The 6,000-nt window shown below is 37.8% G+C and overlaps 1 long non-coding RNA gene across 4 annotated transcripts in view; it reads right to left on the minus strand.

The window, feature by feature from the left end:
• Positions 1 to 4,919, minus strand: part of LOC139038049 (uncharacterized) — a 133,863-nt gene extending 128,944 nt beyond the window's left edge. For all 4 annotated transcript variants that reach the window (XR_011490967.1, XR_011490965.1, XR_011490966.1 and 1 more), the window contains exon 1: positions 4,429 to 4,919. This is a non-coding gene — a long non-coding RNA (uncharacterized lncRNA). The remainder of the gene's footprint in view (positions 1 to 4,428) is intronic.
• Between the last annotated feature and the right edge of the window lie 1,081 nt (positions 4,920 to 6,000).

Consider the following 6,000-nt stretch of genomic DNA (forward strand, 5'->3'; position numbering starts at 1 on the left):
CTTTTCTTCCTCCTTTGTTATTAAGAGAACCTCAGTTTAGTTTGAAACATCTAATAATCCAACTTGAAAGCTATCTTTCCCAGCTTCCTCTCTTGCAACCCATAAGTGGCCATAAAACAGTTCTGGCCAGTGAGGCCCATGAAGAAGTCAGCTGAGGATTTCTGAGAAATTCTGTTTCCTGAAACAGGTTTTAACCCTTCCTCTCTGTATTTTCGTACATCCTGCCTGAAATGCCAAAGTGATATCCTTAACTAAATGCTATGATCAGAATGGATTAGAAACTGTTCTTTCAAAATTCATATATACAAGCAATGTTTCTTAGAACATGGGGAACTGTTCCAATTTGGTGAACTTTTACTTAAAATGTGAAATTATAGGCCTTAATTCCAGGTACTACAATGCAAACATTTGAAAATTTATACCAAAATATCTCTGATCTCTGAAGGTAGATGACAAAGGACACTATCACATCTCCAAGTGCAAAATATCATCAATCATGCCACCAACACCAAGAGAGATCCCCCACCCCACCATTAAATCCTCTCCATAAATAATAACTGGCAAAAGATGATATATTTTCAAAAGATGCTTAAACTGCAAAGATTAAAAGTAGGACGAGAGAGCATGATGACCACAATAACTTATGCTCCCATCTGAGAAATGGCTGCCGAGCCAGGGACAGCATTTCTCAGTCTTTCATTGTATCTAGGTGGAGCTATGTGGCTCCTCCTCACCATCTAAATATAAATAAATATAAAAACAAACCTGTCATCTGTGCCTCTTCTGGGCTGAAGTGGTAGGTGTAACTCTTCATTATGTCTTTTGTGGGATTTTTTTGGTCTGTTAGCTGACTCTGGGTAGCTCGAGGCAAGAGGAGCCACAAGAAGGACTCGTGAATGATCACGTGGAAGGTCACTTGCCAACTAGGAGCAACCGCAGAGACCTTTGCATGAGTAAGAAACACAATTCCATTGTACTAAGCTACCAAGACTTCTGGGAGTATTTGTTGCTGAAACTGGTGTTACTCTAATTAATATAAAGGGCAAAAAATTGAAATCTCAAACTTTACTGAGCTAAGCCTGAGATAAAAGAGAAAGCATTAAAGTGATTGTGCTAACATAGAAATAATTACATTTTCTGCCATTAGGCAAAAATGGGACATTAAAATAGAAATTAATTTATAGAGAAATGAAGAAAATTGCAATTTTTTTCTCCCTTGAGTTTACAACCTATAAAACTTATACCTGCCAGGTAGTAAACATTTTAATTTTGATGTTTCCATTGAGTTTGGGTATAGTCTTGCTGTTCTGCAAAGAATTTCCTCACTGATTTCTGTAAGGAAGTGAAATAAATAACATGCTCCTCATTGATATTTAGGGAACTAGAAGCTACTGCAATATTTCATTTTTTTATGACTAGATTATTTCAAGGTGATTGTGATTTGGGTTCAAGAGTCAACTATGTTTCTTTAAAAGTTAAGTTTGGTAAAAACTATGAATGCTATCATTTTTTCCTCTAAAATTAGAGAGCTTCTATTCCACTGTGCCCAGGAACCCTCTACAAACTTAAAGCAAAACTTCTGATTTGCGGGGTCATCTTGTTCCAGGTTTTTAAAAAGATGTCAGTATTGTTATTCCTGACAGTATAAAAGAACAGCTTCTGGTTTAGAGAGGTACTCTTGTGACCTAGTTGAAATATCTGATGAAGTTCTTCCATGCCAGTGGGAGGCGCTATGAGCTTTTCAGTTTAGTTGATTTCAGCAAGATAACAGTGAACTGGAAAAAAAAAAAAGAAGAAAAGCCTCTTTTCTTAATTAGTGAGACACCATTTTACTTAGTAGTTGCATATGTTTCAAGGGTTAGAGCTTTAATTCAGTGTCCATTAATTTTGTAGACTCTTTCCAGAAAGATACAGCTTTAGACAACCTTGGATTGTGAGTATAGGCTAAGTATGAGGTGAAATGGCAGATGGGATTATTTTTCCTTCTTCATTCTGAAAAGTTTATCTACAGCTTTCTCTTTGCATCTATTTGACAACAGTGTAGTTATAAACCCATTGTTTTCCAGGTAACATTCTACTGCAAAAATAGGATAATTTTTCCCAAAGAAGAACCAGACATAAAATGGGGAAAGTTCTCATTTTTGCGGAAGATAAATCAGCTTAGCATAAGTGATCACTCTTTAGGATTTTACCGTAACCACCAAAGCAATATCCTAACTGAGAATGTATGTTGGAGAAGCAGCCCACTTTACCTTAAAAATAGAACCCCCAGCTTCATTGAGAGTGACAATGGGTTCAGCTAAAAACAGTTATTCCAGATGTGTTCCCCCACCCAAGGGATGGCATTTTTCAGTTACAGCACATAAGACACAAATCAAAGTCTCTAGATGATCTTCTGGGAAAGCTCTTAGAGAAAGCTCATTCAGCTGGCACTTGCCCTTTGCTCATTCTGTCCTCCTGCCTGGAATATAGTCAGGATACTAGAGGTGAGGCAGCCGTTTTGAGACCGCAGGGCAACAAGTCAGGATAAAAGCCACATATTAAGGACGGCCAAGAGGAAGGCAAAATGGGCTTAGATTCCTGAGGACTGGGGTCTGCCAGGATTGAGAAATCCTAGCTTAATGTCATTTGTCTCATCTTAATGTCACTTGAGTAAAACAAAACGTCTATTTGGTTAACCCAGGGAAAGTTAGATTATATCTTATGGGCTGTCAAACCTAAACCATGTTGATCGAATTAGGTTGCAAGGAAAACACTAAAAAAAAAATTTATAATAACAGTTTCTAAGCAAGTATTTCAGAGGCATTCATTTATTTTGGCAATTATTAACATGTATAAATATGTCTTTAAAATGAGTCCTCCAAGGAACTCTACTTGGCAACAACATACACAACTCTCATGGAAGGGTCAGTATAAACACACTTTATCCCTCCATTTATTAATTCAGGGAACATCTAGTGAGGGCACAGTAACCACTATGCTATGGACAGGGATGCAAACATGAAAAACAAGTGCCTGACTGCAAGAGCCTCCATTTGCTTGAAAGTAATGGATGAAATAATTAATGTAATAAGATGAAATCTGTTTTTGAAACATTCTGATTTCCAATTCTCTGCTTCCTATGGGTTATTGCATGTACATTAGCTCTCCAAGAGATGGATAAGCACCACAATCAACATTAACAAAATAAAAGAATCTGAACCACCGACATGGTATCCAGTGCTAAGTGTTCAGAGCACTATCTCAGAATTTGAAATTTTAATTAAATGTCATACCAGTATATTCATTACAGTTGTGAGAAATAATTGAAGAAAATTTTTCATTCTGTCCATGGCAAAACTTACTTTTTCCAAAATTAGAGAACTGCTAAAAGCAGATATTGAGTGCTATTCCACTTTGTTATTTGTATGAGGAAAAAAAATTATTGTACATCAGTACCAAAGGACAATTATTCACAGTGGTATAGTCAGCAAAATATTAACACCAGTGAGTCTCAGGAAAACCACTTTCCAGTCACCTCTTCCTCTCTGTCACCATCAGTGCATCACTTAACTTCTTTCTACCTCTGTTTACTTAGGGGTTAAATAATGGTGAGGGATTAAATTAATGTGTTTCATTGAACTAAAATTCTCTTGTTTCCGTGCTCTATTCTTAGCATGATGCATTAGTAGACAGGTTTCCCAGCTAAGAGCAACACATTAAGATTATTTTTAAATGATGCATGGCAGCTTCTCTGTTTGTTTCCATTGCCTCGGGGATTTATATCTTAGGCCATACCCCATATAAAACCACAGTTTTATATATAATTAAACAATATATCATCTTGTATTAATAATATCATATCACGCTAATCAGGGTTAGAATATAGGACTGGTTTTATTATTTCCAGCTTTTAAGGACTTAACTGACATTGCATCCATTTGAGATAATTCAATGAAAATTAGATGGAGAGTACATTGTTTTAAATTTGTTGTTCAAAAGTATATCCCAGATATTCATGAGTGAGTCTAACAAAGTTTATTTAAAAGCACAGTGATCTTCTTGCTTCATTCAGATAAATTGCTTTCAAAGTCTAAAAAAAAAGATTCATTATATGCAAAATCTGGATGCTGAAATTCAGATCTTTTTGTGTAGACAACAGAAGTAATTAACACATCTGACAGTTATCTGCAAATCACCAGAGAGGTACCTGCTTCTCTTCCTACTTTCTTGAAAATATCTGAAACTGAAATATATTAAGTGCAACCAGTTTAACCCCCCACATTCTGAATATGATACACAAGATTATAAATGCTGTCATCTTGCTTGCAACAAGATGTTCAAGGGACATGAACACTCTTTATAAATCCTTTAGTTATCACCCTGCAAATCAACTCACACTTGCATGGATTCCTCTCTCACAAACAACATGCGTTCCGCTCTACTCACCACAATGAGTTAAAGGTAGACAAAAGCTCCGTGGCAGCCTTTGAGTCATTACTTTGCTCTACCATTCCTTTCATTTTAGGTGTCATAGCACAGTCCTTAACAGACAGCCATTCATTCTGCTAGGTTTACTGCAAACACTGAAAGAGGTATCTGGTACTTGCTGGAAGATTTGGCTTTTCTGCTTCTGGTCACTCTCCCCACAAAAAGAGCAAGACCAGTTTCTGAGCTATTCTTAACTCTCCTTCCAAAACATTTGAAAAAAGAAAGACAAGACTTCTTGATTTCCATGCAAACTCCCAGCCTGCCCGCCTTCCTGCTGCTGCCAATACTTCTCACTCTTGCTGGTGATGACACTCAGCAAGCTCCCCAGCCCCGATGCTTCGTTATGTAAGGCTGTCTAGGTCAAGTGTAGGAGACACACTGCTGGCCTGTGAAAACTCATGGAACTGTTCCTTCAGATTAACACTTCAGGGACTATGGAAGCTGAAGGAAGCTGAGCTTTCACTACATCTTTTGGGGGTAAATATATTTTTTTTTTTGCATGAATCAGTGGTTTATGTGCTACAGTCTTGGCAGATGCCTGTCAGCCATGCTGAGAGGTGCAGAGAGAAATTATTAAGAGATTTCAGTTCTGTCAGCAAGCTTGAATAAACATAGGAAGTCTTCCAGCCATCCTAGCTTTAAAACCTTTAAAGAGTAAGTGAATCATAAATTAGAGTTTGCTTAGCAAGCATCATCTCTAACCATCGAGGAAAGCATGTTGATTTGACTGTTTAAACTGACTGCAATCCATTTGCTCAGAGGTGTTGTAGGAGAGCATTATTAGATGGGTCTATTAGCTGAAAGAGATTTACTGCAGTTCTTGGCTGTTATTTTGCCCTTGTCTGATTGCAAATTTGTTTCCCTTGTAAATGAGCTGTATGCTTTCCTGTATTTGTCTTCTGTTGTGATGGTTTGTTATAATATGAGAAAGGAGCCTGCATAACCTGGCAGTTAGGTGACTTCAACGAATCATAAATCCTGGCTATTTATTCCAAGGTGAATACTGCAGTGGGAGCGCCATTTGGTACAAGCCTGAATGGTGTTGGGTTAACTGCATTGCCTCACACTGTACTATGTCTGGGGGGCTTGGAGACATCCTCCCAGGTTTAGCATCAACACTTATTCGCTCTAAGAGCAAAAGTAGAAACAATATAGTGCTTACTCTGTTTCGGATTCGCACATTGTGTCCTAGTGCAGGGATTAGCTGAAACAGGAGGCTCTTACTGAAATGCTGCAGAAAAGCCTGCTAAGACTGCAGCAGCAGTGTGATTTTAAGGGAAAAGAAATAGATAAGATTGAACCAAGATGATGAGACAACAACTGGCACCTAAGTTACAGGACAGGTGGGCATTTTAAAAGTTGAAGATAGATGCAGCACAGTTGAGAGGAGCTGGCTTCCTGCGTGCCCCTGGCAAGAAAAGTTCAGTGCCTTGAATCAGAATGTCATGATTAGGAAAATAAAAGCTGTGTACACTGTCTCTGTGATGTTAAATAGATAAAGGGGATGTTGACTATTCAGTCACCAGGAGG

This window comes from Odocoileus virginianus, chromosome 13, assembly GCF_023699985.2.
Source record: "Odocoileus virginianus isolate 20LAN1187 ecotype Illinois chromosome 13, Ovbor_1.2, whole genome shotgun sequence".
Taxonomy (NCBI): domain Eukaryota; kingdom Metazoa; phylum Chordata; class Mammalia; order Artiodactyla; family Cervidae; genus Odocoileus; species Odocoileus virginianus.